This window comes from Monodon monoceros, unplaced genomic scaffold (assembly GCF_005190385.1).
Source record: "Monodon monoceros isolate NGI ecotype Baffin Bay Population unplaced genomic scaffold, NGI_Narwhal_1 Super_Scaffold_20, whole genome shotgun sequence".
NCBI lineage: Eukaryota > Metazoa > Chordata > Mammalia > Artiodactyla > Monodontidae > Monodon > Monodon monoceros.
In genome coordinates, this window is record NW_021703777.1 from 12,006,241 (window position 1) to 12,022,996 (window position 16,756).

At 36.5% G+C, this 16,756-nt stretch overlaps 1 protein-coding gene and 1 non-coding gene across 3 annotated transcripts in view; one reads left to right on the forward strand and one right to left on the reverse strand.

Moving 5' to 3' along the window:
- Positions 1 to 16,756, forward strand: part of GRID2 (glutamate ionotropic receptor delta type subunit 2) — a 1,355,616-nt gene that overhangs the window by 878,902 nt on the left and 459,958 nt on the right. The gene's annotated exons all lie outside the window — the stretch shown is intronic.
- Positions 13,118 to 13,224, reverse strand: LOC114903308. Its single transcript, XR_003795695.1, has one exon. It is a non-coding gene; the product is annotated as a U6 spliceosomal RNA (small nuclear RNA).

A 16,756-nucleotide genomic window follows, 5' to 3' on the forward strand; every position in this document is an offset into this window, starting at 1 on the left:
CTTTCTTCCTGGTTCAGTCTTGGAAGGTTATACTTTTCTAAGAATCTGTCCATTTCCTCGAGGTTGTCCATTTTATTGGCATAGAGTTGCTTGTAGTAGTCTGTCAGGATGCTTTGTATCTCTGCAGTGTCCGTTGTAAGTTCTCCTTTTTCATTTCTAAATCTATTGATCTGAGTCCTCTCCCTCTGTTTCTTGATGAGTCTGGCTAATGGTTTATCGATTTTATCTTCTCAAAGAACCAGCTTTTAGTTTTACTGATCTTTGCTATTGCTTTCTTTGTTTTTTATTTCATTTATTTCTGCTCTGATCTTTATGATTTCTTTCCTTCTATTAAATTTGGGTTTTGTTTTTTCTTCTTTCTCTAGTTCCTTTAGGTGTAAGGTTAGATTGCTTATTTGAGATTTTTCTTGTTTCTTGAAGTGGGCTTGTATTGCTATAAACTTTCCTCTTAGAACTGCTTTTGCTGCATCCCATAGGTTTTGGATCATCGTGTTTTCATTGTAATTTGTTTCCAGGTATTTTTTGTTTTCCTGTTTGATTTCTTCAGTGATCTCTTGTTTCTTTAGTAACGTATTGTTTAGCCTCCATGTGTTTGCGTTTTTAACGTTTTTTTCCCTGTAATTCCTAATCATATAGTGTTGTGGTCAGAAGAGATGATTGTTATGATTTCAATTTTCTTAAATATACTGAGGCTTGATTTGTGACACATGATGTGATCTATCATGGAGAGTGTTCCATGCACACTTGAGAAGAAAGTGTAATCTGCTGTTTTTGGATGGAATGTCCTATAAATATCAATTAAATCTATCTGGTGTATTGTGTCATTTAAAGCTTGTGTTTCCTTATTCGTTTTCTGTTTGGATGATCTGTCCATTGGTGTAAGTGAGTTGTTAAAGTCCCCCACTATTTTTGCGTTACTGTCAATTTCCTCTTTTATAGCTGTTAGCAGTAGCCTTGTGTATCGAGGCGCTCCTATGTTGGGTGCACATATATTTATAATTGTTGTGTCTTCTCCTTAGATTGATACCTTGATCATTATATAGTGTCCTTCCTTGTCTCTTTTAACATTCTTTATTTTAAAGTCTATTTTATCTGATATGAGTACTGATACTCCAGCTTTCTTTTGATTTCCATTTGCATGGAATATCTTTTTCCATCCCCACACTTTCAGTCTGTACATGTCCCTAGGTCTGAAGTGGGTGTCTTATAGACAGCATATATATGGGTCTTGTTTTTGTAACCATTCAGCGAGCCTTTGTCTTTTGGTTGGATCATTTAATCCATTCTCGTCTAGTGTAGTTATCAATATCTATGTTCCTGTTACCATTTTCTTAATTGTTATGGGTTTGTTTTTGTAGGTTCTTTTCTTCTCTTGTGTTTCCCACTTAGAGAAGTTCCTTTAGGGTTGTTGTAGAGCTGGTTTGGTGGTGCTGAATTCTCTTAGCTTTGCTTGTCTGTAAAGCATTTGATTTCTCTGCCGAATCTGAATGAGATCCTTGCTGAGTAGAGTAATCTTGGTTGTAGGTTCTTCCCTTTCATCATTTTAATTATATCATGCCACTTCCTTCTGGCTTGTAGAGGTTCTGCTGAGAAATCAGCTGTTAACCTTTTGGGAGTTCCCTTGTATGTTATTTGTCATTTTTCCCTTGTTGCTTTCAATAATTTTTCTTTGTCTTTAATTTTTGTCAATTTTATTACTATGTGTCTTGGTGTGTTTCTCCTTGGGTTTATTCTTCCTGGGACTCTCTGCGCTTCCTGGACTTGGGTGGCTATTTCCTTTCGCATGTTAGGGAAGTTTTCGGCTATAATCTCTTTAAATATTTTCCTCGGGTCATTTCTCTCTCTCTTCTCTTTCTGGGACCCCTATAATGTGAATGTTGTTGCATTTAATTTTGTCCCAGGGGTCTCTTAGGCTGTCTTCATTTCTTTTTATTCTTTTTTCTTTATTCTGTTCTGCGGCAGTGAATTCTACCATTCTGTCTTCCAGGTCACTTATCCATTCTTCTGCCTCAGTTATTCTGCTATTGATTCCTTCTAGTATATTTTTCAATTCAGTTATTGTATTGTTCATCTCTGTTTGTTGTTTAATTCTTCTAGGTATTTGTTAAACATTTCTTGCATCTTCTCCATCTTTGCCTCCATTCTTTTTCTGATGTCCTGGATCATCTTCACTCTCATTATTCTGAATTCTTTTTCTGGAAGGTTGCCTATCTCCACTTCATTTCATTGTTTTTCTGGGGTTTTATCTTGTTCCTTCATCTGGTACATAGCCCTCTGCCTTTTCATCTTGTCTGTCTTTCTGTTAATGTGGTTTTTGTTTCACAGAGTGCAGAATTGTCGTTCTTTTTGCTTCTGCTGTCTGCCGTCTGGGGGATGAGGCTATCTAAAAAGCTTGTGCAAGTTTCCTTTTGGGAGGAACTGGTGGTGGGTAGAGCTGGCCCATTTTTTAATCAGATTTTTTGTTTTTGATACTGAGTTGAGTTGAGTGGTTCTTTATATTTGGGACATTCATCTCTTATCAGATTTATCATTTGCAAATATATTCTTCCATTCAGTAGGTTGCCTTTTCATTTTGTTGATGGTTTCCTTTGGTGTGCAAAAGCTTTTTAGTTTGGTTTAGTCCCATTTGTTTATTTTTGCTTTTGTTGCCCTTACCTAAGGAGACAGATCCAAAAAAATACTCCTAAGACTGATGTCAGAGAGCATACTGCCTATGTTTGCTTCTAGAAGCTTTATGATTTTAGATCTTACATTTAAGTCTTGAACTCATTTTGAATTAATTTTTGTATATTGTGTAAGAAAGGGGTCCAGTTTGATTGTTTTTCATGTAGCTGTCCAGTTTTCCTAATGCCTTTTTTTGAAGAGACTGCCTTTACCCTACTATGTATTCTTGACTCTGTTGTAGATTAATTGACCACATAAGTATGGGTTCATTCCTGGCTCTCTGTTCTGTTTCATTGATCTATGTGTCTGTTTTTTGTGCCAGTACTATATACAGTTTTGATTACTATAGCTTTGTAGTATAGTTTGAAATCAGGGCCCGTGATACCTCTAGCTTTGTTCTTCTTTCTTAATATTGCTTTAACTATCAAGGGGTCTTCTGTGGTTCCATACAAATTTTAGGATTATCAACCACATACAATATTGAATGCAATACCTCTAGTTGTTCTTCATTAAATATTGCACTAAGATATTTAGGCACTAATATTAGCTTTTAAACAGTGGCAAAATCCTCTTTATTTTTATTTGAACTTAAGCTTTCTAATGAAACAAGCTATAGAGGAGATATTTTTAAACTTTAGACTGAAAACTATCTTGTGTATATCAGATTTAAATCATTTACCTTAAGCATGACACCTGGGAGAAATAAGCTTCATGATTTCTATGTCATACAGTTTATCTTCCTAGAGATATGCCTAGGTTTATTCTGATTAATTTTTCTGAGTCCCACACAAGGAGTTATGTTTAAGATTGAATACTATAAAAATTCTTTAATAAAATTAAAATTACATAAATTCTTGGTAGTCTGTTCAGAATTCCATTTTGCCAGTTCTCTTACGCAGCTCTTCAAATCTCATTTGGGTTTTAGGTATCATTGTCAAATCAGAAACTAGAAAACTAAGGTGCACATCTGCCTACAGTTGGTACATATAGAAACAAGTTTCAATTTACAAAAAAAAAAAAATCAATTTACAGCACTTAGAGGCCAGGTGCTCTCTTCTTCTTATAAGATTTAGGAAAACTCTTCATTTAATTATTCTTAACTTTCTAATCTCATCTATCAAACTATGCTGTGAATATGCTGAAGAACAACTTTATCAAGTGAGTGGGAAGTGATTAAATTAGAAACTGTGGGACTTCCCTGGTGGTCCAGTGGTTAAGACTTCGCCTTCCAATGCAGGGGTGGTGGGTTCGATCCCTGGTCGGGGAGCTGGGATCCCACATGCCTCATGGTGAAGAAGCCAAAACATAAAACAGAAGCAATATTGTAACAAATTCAATAAAGACTTTAAAAATGGTCCACATCAAAAAAAATCTTAAAAAAAAAATTAGAAACTGTGCAAGGTACCCATTCCATAGAAGGCTAACTAAAATGTAGTCTGTAACACTGTTGGCTATAGGAGAGAAAAAAAACAATATCATCTCTAGTAACACTTCATAAGCCATCTGTGTTCTTTTATATATCCAGAACAATACCACCATTATCTTTCATATCTTTGATACACACACACACTCCGCACCCTGAAGGGTTGGGCTATGGCCAAAGCTGTACCAAACCTGGCATCTCTCATATCAATCCCATAGACTCCATGGTCCAATAATGGACATGTCACCCAAGGTATATCAACCAAAGTCCTTTCTCAGGGTTTTTATAAGGGAAGCTTGTAGGAAAGTTTCCTCTTGGTCCTAGGGTTAAAGAATAAGAAGTCCAGAGATGCCTGCAGTCCTGGTCTTGGAGATAACCAGACTGACAGAATAACGCCAATACTCAAATGGAAAGTAAGAGGCATAGAGAGATTGCAGACAGTGTTTTGAATTCTTGAAGGATCCAATTCTCCCTAGTTAGAATTGGGTTTTCCATAGTCTGCAACTAATAGAGTCTTGACTACCACCTTATCATATAATGCTATTTAATTCATTTGGCAGGAAGTTTGTAATTTAATCTAGTATGGATAAAAGGAGTTCTTTTAAATCCATTTCCAGGAACGGCCCTGGAAATTCTACCATTATAAGTGATGTTTAGATCTCAAACGTTCCATCAATCAATTATAATAACTATAATATTAGGAAAGTTTATTAAGCTCTAACTAGGTATTCTTGACTGTTGTAATTCTCACAAAAACTATATGAGGTAGATGGCTTTAATGTATGTATAGTTCACACATATGAAATACAGAGTTTAATTAACTTCCCTGTAAAAGTAATAGGCTTAGTGACCAAACTTAAATCTGTTTGTGTGTTCTTAACTCCTCCACTACCTTGCCTCTCTTCTGGCATACCAACTGTGTGCCAGTAATGGTCTAAATAGTATAGATGCAGGGAGAACAAGACATAGTCTCTGCTTCACAAAGTGTATAGTTTAACATATGGTCTGGTGGGGGATATAGGTAAATCATAGACAGTCTTCAACACTGTCTCAGTTTTCTCAGGCTATCATAACAAAATAACATAGGCTATGTGGCTTAAATAACAGAAATTTATTTTTTCACAGTTCTGGAGGCTGAGAAGATCAAGGTGCCAACAGGGTTGGTGTCTGGCCCGAGCTCTCCTCTTTGGTTGCAGATGACTGACTTCTCATTGATTGGGAAATGAGATAGAGGAGAGATGTTCCTGTCATACAGCATTCACATCTATTCAAGCTGGTTGCTAGCTTATTCTCCAATCCCTGAGAATCTAGTGGTATCTCTAGATTTTTCTGTAGTGAGGTCTGTTTGTTACTATCTGTGGCCTTTAAAGTGGGATCTAAGATAACCCCAGGCAAGAGGCATTCTGTCTTCTATATGGCTTATATCTAATCCATAGAACTCTTCTTTGTGGAGAGAGAAAGAGAGCTCTCCGGTGTCTCTTCTTATAAGGACATTAATACTGTCAGATCAGGGCCCCACTCTGATTTCACTTAACCTTTATCAACTCCTCCCAGAATCTATCTCAAAATACAGTCACATTGGGACTTGGGGGTTTACCATATGAATTTTGGGGGGATACAACATTCAGTTTATTTAAAAAGGGGGGAAGGTAAATTCACTAAAGGGTAGGGTAAACCCAAGACTTTATAGGAACTACATCATAAGCTCAAATAAGGCCTCCCACAATGATTTTGGTTAAATGAAAATAGATTTTGATAAAGCATAGATTTCATACATTTCTGCCACCTCTTGCATGTTGTATTTTACTTAGCTTAGGCTAGGAGGATCACAGAAGATGTAACTATGCAAATGAATACATAGAATAAGTAAGGGTCAACGACTTACTAAACTATAGCCAGATACCTAAATTTATTTTTATTTATTTATTTATTTATTTGCGGTATGCGGGCCTCTCACTGTTGTGGCCTCTCCCGTTGCAGAGCACAGGCTCCGGACGTGCAGGCTCAACGGCCATGGCTCACGGGCCCAGCCGCTCCGCGGCATGTGGGATCTTCCCGGACTGGGGCACGAACCCGTGTCGCCTGCATCGGCAGGTGGACTCTCAACCACTGCGCCACCAGGGAAGCCCAAACGACTTATTTTATTTTATTTTTTTGCGGTACGCGGGCCTCTCACTGTTGAGGCCTCTCCCGTTGCGGAGCACAGGCTCCGGACGTGCAGGCTCAGCGGCCATGGCTCACGGGCCCCGCCGCTCCGCGGCATGTGGGATCTTCCCAGACTGGGGCACAAACCCGTGTCCCCTGCATCGGCAGGTGGACACTCAACCACTGCGCCACCAGGGAAGCCCCAGATACCTAAATTGATGTTGGTACCTTGGCTGGAAAAATATAAAATCAATGAGCCAAAGCACACCCATCTCAGAGAGCTGAATTAGAACAAGAAGAAAGAAAGGTCTTTTGTATGATTCTGGGAGCCTGTGCTGTGTTAAATTGATGGAGAGCTGAATGACTGGTTCTCCCTTTCCTGCACCTATTTTCAACTGATGAGGGGAAATGCAAGTTTTATGCCTGAACATCATAAAATTATGATAATGGTGGAATCAATTTCCTGAAATCATATCTCTACAGATATATAATTTTGAAATCAAGAAGAAAAATTATCATGTCAGTATCTTTGAATTCTGGGTCCAGACATAATTCAGGATAATTTTAGTCAATGCTAGGAAGCCTCTAGAATACCCATGTGTAGAATAAAATTATGGTCAGCCGAATTCAGGAGTTCTTAAGCGTTTTGCACAGTACATTCACCTGAGGAGCTGGTAACAATACCTGGTTCCTGCTTCCTGCCCCAAATCAAATAAATCAGAGTTTCTGGGGATAGGACCTGGCATTTTAAAAAGCTTCCTAAAATATTTTACTGTGCAGAGGACTACTAGCCTAATGTTGAGAAGCCACAACCTAAGGTAGCAACCAGTTAAATGCCTTGCTCTAAAATTAGAAGGCCCAGCCTGTGTAGACTAAAGTATTCTTATTAGCCAATGCTTGAGTATAGAAATTTCATCTAAAGGTGGTCAAAGCTCACTGAAGAGTCATCACAGCCAATCATTAGTCAAATGGAATCAAACATTGTTGAGTGGCAACTGAAGATCGAAGACCACAGTTGGGGAGTGGCTTAGGGAAGTGTCATTTTCTGAGACCAGATGGTGATTAAAGACATTCAACCTGGCTTTCTGTTTGTAAGCTCCACTGAGGTGATAAATTTTTCTATGTCTTCCTTGAAAAACTAATTGGGGGAACTTGGTCGTAAGCAGCACTCAGGTAGGAAATTTAACTGCAATTTAGAAACTTTAGAATCAAGTATCCCTTCAGGGACTCAAGTCTGTATAAAAGGAAGTCCTGTTCTCTCTTGGACACATGGGCAGTGATGAAGAGGACCACATCCCAGGCTGCCTGTCAGCACACTGCCAAGTAGGGAGGAAAATTTGTTGTTATCATTTGATGTGGATGACTCATTTTCTTTTCCAAGCATTGAGATTTGCATATGACTTCTATAACCCTTTAGGAATGACTCTGCCATCATCAGCTTCTGTCCAATAACAAGGTAGCACAGTAGGACACTGAAGTGTTCAGATTTTGTTTGTTTTTGCCAGTAAGCAAGTAGAGCCATTAAATCCCTCTGAGCAAGCAAGTTACATGCATACAGTAGTATCTAAGGAACTTCCCTCTATAGAAAGATGTAGTTGGAGAAGGAGAAAGAATAGGCAAAGAGATCAGCTAGAAAACCTGGTAATAACTATTCTGAGGCAGTGAGGACCTAAACTATCTATCTAAAAACACACACGCACACAATGGAGGCTGCAGGGTTTGTGTTTTTTTTTAATAGAAATGTAACAGGATGGTAAATTGAAAAGTTTTTTGTGGTATCATGATACAATACATATGACACTCCAAAATGTATACAATGCCAAAATGAAAAATTGTCAAAGGAAGGTACAATCAATGCTTATACTCTTCTTAAATGCCCACTCACATAGAAGATAAAAGCATGCTGGAAGTTAGAGACATTTTGGAGAAGATTTCTTTGGATAGAGCTGTTGCTGTTCTATGAGTCCTTCTACTGCACATCCCACCCACCCTACTCCCACGGAGAAGAGTTGAAGAAGTTTTCAGCCTTCACATCAGCCGAGAGAGAGGGTAAGGAAGGAAAGAGGGAAGGAAGTCTAATTAGAAAATGTAATATGTATTTCCTGCAGGATGGAAGACATGGAGGCCTAGTGGCTGATTCGTGCCACTTAAACATGAGTAACTATTTAACATTTAGAGCTGATTGAAGTAGAAATTGATGCTACAATGTGTAATTTGAATCCTCAGTGTTTGTAAGGCAAATTATACATGTGCCCTGTGTAGTAGATATAAGCCAGACAGAAGATAGAATATCTCTTGTCTGAGTCATCTTAGGTCCCACTCTAAAGGCCAATTATAGGAACAAACAAACCTCACTAGAGAGAATTCTCTAGCGAATCTGGAAGTACCACTGGATTCCAGGGATCGGGGAAGAAGCTAGCAACCAGCTAGAGTAGATATGAAATCTGTGACAGGAACACCCATGAAAATGCATGTGTTAGGAGGAGAAAGGATAAGTGCCATGGTTCCTAAAGATCCATGAAAGTTGCAAATGCAGGACCAAGAATAATAATACCCTTTTCTTTCTCTTCTGCTCTCCTGTGCTCCGACTCTGAGGGAGCCAGAAATCCCAGTTAGAAAACTAAGAGAGCAGAAATCACAGAACAGCTGGTCTGGGAAGGAGAAAAAAGTCAACTATATTTCCCCAGCTAAAAATTCCCCACCTGCAAGATGGGGGAGGAGAGAAGCCCCAACATCTAACCAGGGTCAGAGTTTGAATTTTTACTAAGGCTAGAGATATTTAAATCACTGAATTAAGAATGTGACCAATGTTCCTTTATTGCTTAAGAATAAACACAAGAGTCATAGGGCCTGTCCGAATTTTTATCCAAGAATAAGGGAAAATTAGCCTGCAGAATAAATTTTAAAGGATTGTGAGACACAAAAAAATAAGGTTATTTTTAATTGTATTTTATGAGTGTTGCCAATGTAATCTAATATTTATAAAACTCAAAGTTAAGAATGACCGAGAAAGGCACAGAGTAATAATCACATTTCATACCTTTGCAGTATCTATATTTAATAATTTCATATATATTCTTATCTGATCCTAAATATCCTGAAGATAGGACAGAAATATATATATTTTTCCATTTTACAGAAGAATAACCTGAAGATCATGTTAACAAGTGGTTTATCTAAGGTATTAACACGTGTTAGAGTAGGTTTTGAAGTTAAGACCAGAATCCAGATATACTGTCTCTAAATCTTACCCGAGGGCACAGCTCCTTAGGTAAGAAGTAACCTTTGAAATTTCCCTAAAAGCTGTTTCCATTAATTCACTGAGTAAAAGTTACTGATCATCTTCCATGTACCAGGCATTGTTGGGGATTCATTATGGAAGAAATCAGAAAATTCCACTGCTCTCATAGAACTTCCATCCTAATACAGGGAAACAGACAATAAACAAATAGAACAAACAAATAAAATGTTATGTCAGGTGGCAAATTCTGTGAAAATATTCATAAAGCAGGGTATGAAGGATAGCAAGGGTTAAGAGTGGGAGTTCCTGTATGTTTTGTAGGCCATAAGGCCTGAGAGAGGAGTGCACTTACAAATAACCAAAGACACTATGGCAAGAGCAGGGTCAGCAAAGGAGGATGGTAGGAGATGATGCTCTAGCAGTGCAAGGAGGCGGTGGGGGGGGGGCGCGGCGGGAAGAGGGGTGAGGTTTGAGGAGAAGACCATATAGTACCTTCTAAGACCTGGTAAGTAATTTGATTTCATTATGAATACAGTGGGAAGCCACTCAAATGGCTTCAACAGAGGACTAATTTTGCCTAACTTACCTTTTTTTTGTTTTGCTTTGTTTTTTCAAAAAACAGACATTCTGGCTTATATGTAAAAAATAGACTCTAACAGGCAATGGTGGGGATAGGAAGACCAGTATGGGTGCTACTAATAGTCCAGGCAACAGCTAGGGTGGTGGTGGAGGTGTCGGGAAGTGTTGACTCTCTACAGTTTTGATTTGGCAGGCAGTCCTCAGGCAGCCTCAACGTGTATTTCCTTAGGTTATGTTTGTGCAATTTATAACAAAAGATGTCCATAACAAAAACGTTTACTCTCCATGCCCAAGGGTTCTTCACTTCATTTGTTGGGAAACATGAAATCCTTCAGATCATTGCCATTTAAAATAATCCTTGACCATCCGATGTAGCTCGCCTTCACCCGTAGCAGAGTCCTCTGTCACTAAATGCCACTCTATACTATTTATGCTGTTTTCTTTATACTACTTACTGTAAGTTGTGATTGTAGATTTATTTATGTGTTTATGTGGTCATTGCTCATTTCTCTCACTAGACTTTAAGCCCTCAGAAGGCAAGGTCTATTTGTGTTTTGTTCATTTTTGCATACTGAGGGCCTAGTCTACAACTTATACAAAGTAGTTACTCAAAAATATATTTTGAATTGATGAATAAAAATAATATCACCTTATATTTTCCTTGTTAGGTATCCCAGTCATCTTTTTCTTTCTCTATTTATATCAAAAAGCTAAGGAAAATATCTGATTTCAATTTTAAAAATTCCTTTTTTTTAAGAAAAAAGGACCATCTTGCCCCTCCCCCCTACTAATTAACAACTACATTGATTATATACTGTGGTAGGCAGAATGGTGGCCCCTCAAACATGTCCACACCCTAATCCTCAGTATTTTGAATATGTTACATTGCATGAGGAATGTGATAGGGAAAGGAGAATTATACAGAAAAGGGAAACTAATGTAGCAGATGGAATTAGGGCCGCTAATCAGCTGACTTTACAGTGGGGAGATTATCCTGGATTATCCAGGTGGACCCAGTGTAACCACCTGAGCTCTAAAAGGGGAAGAGAGAGAGTAGACCATGGACTAGGAAATGTGGATGCCAGTCTCAGTTTAAAGCCTGCAAGAGAGTGGGGACCCGAGTCCTACAACTGCAAGAAGCTCAGTTCTGCCAACAACTCATATGAGCAGGAAACAAATTCTCCCCTACACTCCCAAGGAATTACAGAGATATAGACACCTTGGTTTTCTCTCATGAGAAACATACTGGACTTCTGACCTAGAGAACTATAAAATTAATTCATGTTATTTTACACAACTAAATTAGCGGTAATTCATTATGCCAGCAGTAAAAACTAATAGAATTTCTTGTGTAAGTATTCATTTAGCTGTCTCGCTTGTTAGTTTTTTAACTTCATGTATTTTTTATAATTATTTTGTAACATAATGGCTGATATTATTGGAATATATTTTTACTTTGAAAACTTTCCTCATATTCTTATAAGAACACTGATGTTCTTAAAACCTTGAGTAACACTGATAGTGAATTTTCAAAATCAAAATTTAAAGAATGTTCTATATACAGTTAAATCTTAATTATGCCATTTGTTTACTAACATGACATTTTCTAACACGTCCTATTGCTTTCTTGGTGTTTTTATTGTTGTCTTATTGTTATGGCCTTATTTTATGTTTTCAGTCCTATAATTATTACTCAGAGCTATAAGACTGGATATGAGGAAATGAGAAAAGTTGAAAGGCAACTTGAATCTGTTTATTACTATAACTACTCAGAAGGATTACTAGCAGATTTAAGAGAAAAGAAGTAAACAATCTTTACAAAAATGAGAATTAGGATAATCCATGAATTTCACTTCACATCACTTCTCATTTTTTATAAGGTTTTAAGTACAATGTAGAATTTTAGGAATGGTCAGAGAGAAGCTAACATTCCCCTGAGTGACAGAGACTAGCACCTTAGCTCTTCTGTGTACCAGTAGGAACTAGGGAACTTTGAAGCATATTCAAAGAATTATATTTCTTGGGGAGGAAGTCTGGCCATGCATTCCTGAGGCAGGGTTAACAGAACCTGGAGAAATAAGTTAGCTTTACAGAAAGAGACATTGCCACAAAATCTAGTCTTGAAATTTTATTTTGTTAGTTCTTTTTTGTTGAGTTTTTTTTTTTTTTACATCTTTATTGGAGTATAATTGCTTTACAATGGTGTTTAGTTTCTGCTTTATAACAAAGTGACTCAGTTATACATATACATATGTTCCCATATCTCTTCCCTCTTGCGTCTCCCTCCCTCCCACCCTCCCTATCCCACCCCTCTAGGTGGTCACAAAGCACCCAGTTGATCTCCCTGTGCTATGCGGCTGCTTCCCACTAGCTATCTATTTTACATTTGGTAGTGTATATCTGTCCATGCCACTCTCTCACTTTGTCACAGCTTACCCTTCCTCCTCCCCGTATCCTCAAGTCCATTCTCTAGTAGGTCTGTGTCTCTATCCCTGTCTTACCCCTAGATTCTTCATGACATTTTTTTTTCTTAGATTCCATATATATGTGTTAGCATATGGTATTTGTCATTCTCTTTCTGACTTACTTCACTCTGTATGACAGACTGTAGGTCCCTCCACCTCACTACAAATAACTCAATTTTGTTTCTTTTTATGGCTGAGTAATATTCCATTGTATATATGTGCCACATCTTCTTTATCCATTCATCCAATGATAGACACTTAGGTTGTTTCCATCTTCTGGCTATTGTATATAGAGCTGCAATGAACATTTTGGTACCTGACTCTTTTTGAATTATGGTTTTCTCAGGGTATATGACCAGTAGTGGGATTGCTGGGTCATATGGTAGTTCTATTTGTAGTTTTTTAAGGTAACTCCATACTGTTCTCCATAGTGGCTGTACCAATTCACATTCCCACTAGCAGTGCAAGAGTGTTCCCTTTTCTCTACACCCTCTCCAGCATTTATTGTTTCTAGATTTTTTGATGATGGCCATTCTGACCGGTGTGAGATGATATCTCACTGTAGTTTTGATTTGCATTTCTCTAATGATTAATGATGTTAAAAATATGGAACGCTTCACGAATTTGCATGTTATCCTTGTGCAGGGGCCATGCTAATCTTCTCTGTATCATTCCAATTTTAGTATATGTGCTGCCGAAGCGAGCACTTGTTAGTTATTTTTTGAAAGAGAAGCCTATTTCACTTCCTGATGCAAGTGCAGATTGAAAAAATATAATAGCTTTATTGAATTATAAGTCAAGTACCATAATATTTACCCTTTTAAAGTACAAAATTCAGTGGTTTTAGTATATTCACAGTTATTCAACCCTCACCATTATCTATTTTAAGAATATCACCCGAAAAATAAACTCTGTACCCAATAGTAGTCACTCCTCATTTCTCCATTCTCCCAGGCTTTGGCAACCGTTAATCTGTTTTCTCTTTCTGTGGATTTGCCTCTTCTGGACATTTAACATAAATGGAAATATACAATATAAGGACTTTTGTGACTGACGTCTTTCACTTAGCGTTATGTTCTCAATATTCATCCCTATTGTAGCATGGATTGGTACTTTGGTACTTCATTCATTTTTATTGGTAAACAGTATTCCATTGTCTGGATATACCACATTTGTTTATCCATTATACAGTTTATGGGCATTTGTGTTGTTTCCACTTTTTGGCTATTATGAATAATGATGCTATTAATTTCTATGTACAAGCTTTTATGTGATCATATTTTTTTCGTTGCTATTCACATATATCTTGAAGTGGAATTGATCATTCATATGATAACTCTATGTTTAACGTTTTGAGGATTACTGAACTGCTTTCCAATGTGACTGTACCACTTAGCATCCTCACCAGCAATGCGTGAGGGTTCCAGTTTCTTCACATCCTTAACAACACTTGTTATTTTCTAATTTTATTAATATTAATATTATTATAGCAAGCCTAGTGGCTGTGAGGTGATATCTGATTATGGTTTTGATTTACATTTTTCTAGTGACTAATGATGACCATCTTTTCCTGTGCTTATTGGCCATTTGTACATACTTGAAGACATATCTATTCAAATCCTTTCACCATTTTTAATTGGGTTTTCTTTTTATTGTTAGGTTGTAAAAGTTCTTTGTGTATACTGAATACAAGTCGCTTATCAGATATAGGATTTGCACATATTTTCCACCAACTGTGGGTTGTCTGTTTACTATCTTGATGGTATCGTTTGTAGCACAAAAGTTTTTAATTTTCATGAAGTCCAGCTTATCTATTTTTTTTTTTTTTTTTGGTAGCTGGGTAACTTTACCTAACCCAATGTTACTAAGATTTACTCTTAAGATTTCTTCTAATACTTTTATAGTTCAGCTCTTACATTTTAAACAGTGATTCATTTTGATTTAATTTTTGTGTATGTTGTGAAGTAGGGGCCCAATTTTACTCTTTTGCATGTGGATATACACTTGTTCCAACACCAATTGTACCCATTGAATGGTCACGCCATCTTTGTCAAAGTACAATTGACTATAAATGAGGATGCTTACTTCTGGACCCTCAGTTCTATTCTATTGATCTGTATGTCTGTTCTCATCCTAATCCCACAGTATGTTGATTATTGTACGTTTGTAATCAGAGTATGTAAGTCATTCAATTTTGTTCTTCTCAAGATCATTTTGACTACTCTGGGTTCCTTTAATTTCCATGTGAGTTTTAAAGTCAACCTGTCAAATTCTGCAAAACTGGCAGCTAGGATTTTTATAGAGATTATACTGAATCTGTAGATCAAATTGGGGAGTATTCCCATCTTAAAAGTATTAAATCTTCCAATCAATGAACATGAGATTTCTGTCAATTTATTTAGCTCTTCTTTAATTTCTTTCAACTATGTTTTGTAGTGTTCAGTGTACAAGTCTTACTCTTCTTTCATTGAATGTATTCATGAATATTTTATTCTTTTTGAAGCTATTATAAATGGGATTGTTTTATTATTTTACTTTGGATTGTTTGTTGATTAGATATGAAATATAATTGATTTTTGTATATTGATCTTATATCCTGCAACCTTGCTGAAGCAGATACAGTTTTTTATATGTACTGTATTTGCTGATTTTAAATCAAATATGGGATATTTAATAAAACTTTTACTCCTATGTTTTTTAAAAAGTTTAGACCTTATAATAGTTTCTTTAAGGAACAAAATATTTATTTCATATCTTCTGCTTCCATAACTATGAACAAATATTTTCAGTAAGATACTGTATGAAGCAAAATGGATACAAAAACATACCCCATATGATCCTTGCTCTCCATAAACTTATTATCTGTTAGAAAAGATGATATACACACATAACTGTTTTTATGCAACAGGCCCTATACTTAAGGCATACAAAAAAGTAAGCTATTTTGTTTTTAAGATACATCTACTTGCCCTTCTCTGCATAAAAAGAAACCTCTTATGTTTAGTTTGGCTTCATTTTAACTCAAATTTTTCATTAAATAAGTATCTTATTTTTATATTATTTTTACACATTATTTGATGTGTCTAATAATTTTACTTGCAAAACAGCAATATGACATCACAGTGATACATAAGTAGAGACATGGCACTAGCAATGTTAGCATGGTTATAAATAGAGGATTAACAATGGATATACTTTATCTTTCTTTTCGCTATATTGATTTTTTAAGTAGGTTTTAAACTTTAACATATGAAACATAGTTCAATATAATATTATGATAGAAACTGCAAGACATTTAAGCTTAAAACCTTCAGTTGGCTTATTTTTTAAAATAATATCACTTATGGTTCATTGATATTTTAAGTGCTTACTAGCTATTTGTTATGAAAACTTTAAAATATAGTTAGTTTTAAAATATAGTAGTAATTTAAAAATATGTCTATATTGTAGTGATTGTTTATTACTGTTCTCTAAATTCAGGTATAAATTGAATGTCTTAGCCAAGAATAAATGTGATACTCATATTTTCATTACATGTATTAAAGTGAAGTCACTGCAACTTACCACCACTCCCATCCCCACCTGCACCCCCTTCACACAAGACTTGCCATTCCTACAGTATCTGCTCATCTTTATAACTTTAGTCCCTGTAATAGCTTCTGACATGTGAGTGTTTCCTAAGTGTTTAAGTGAATGAAAAAACAAAGAAAGGGGACATCTACTGAAGTTTTAAGAAAAAAATGGATCACTGTGAAATTGAGGATTAAAAGAAGTTTCCAAAGAGAGTATTAGGCATATAGAGATTCATAAGACTTCCATGATCAGAAAAGAAAAGAGGGGGCCTTTGAATTGTGAAAGAGTCTATGGAAGTGAGATGGTGATTACATCTGAAGGAAAAGAGCAGATAAATGTGATTGGATCAGACACAGGTGTGGGCTCTATATGGCCCTCCAGCTCAATCTAGTCTCCCCACCACCTGTTTTGTTTTATAAAGTTTTATTGGAACATAGCCACACCCATTTCTTTATGTGTTATCTATGGCTGCTTCTGTGCTATAATGCATGGTTGGGACAGATACCATAGACTGTATGACCCACAAAGCCTAAAATGTTTATGATCTGACCCTTTACAGAAATGTTTACCAGCCCTTGGATTAGAGCATCCATGAAAGGAAAGCATGGGAAATAACATTAGGGAGTTATTATGATGCTAGAACACAGAGCATTTAAATGTATAGCT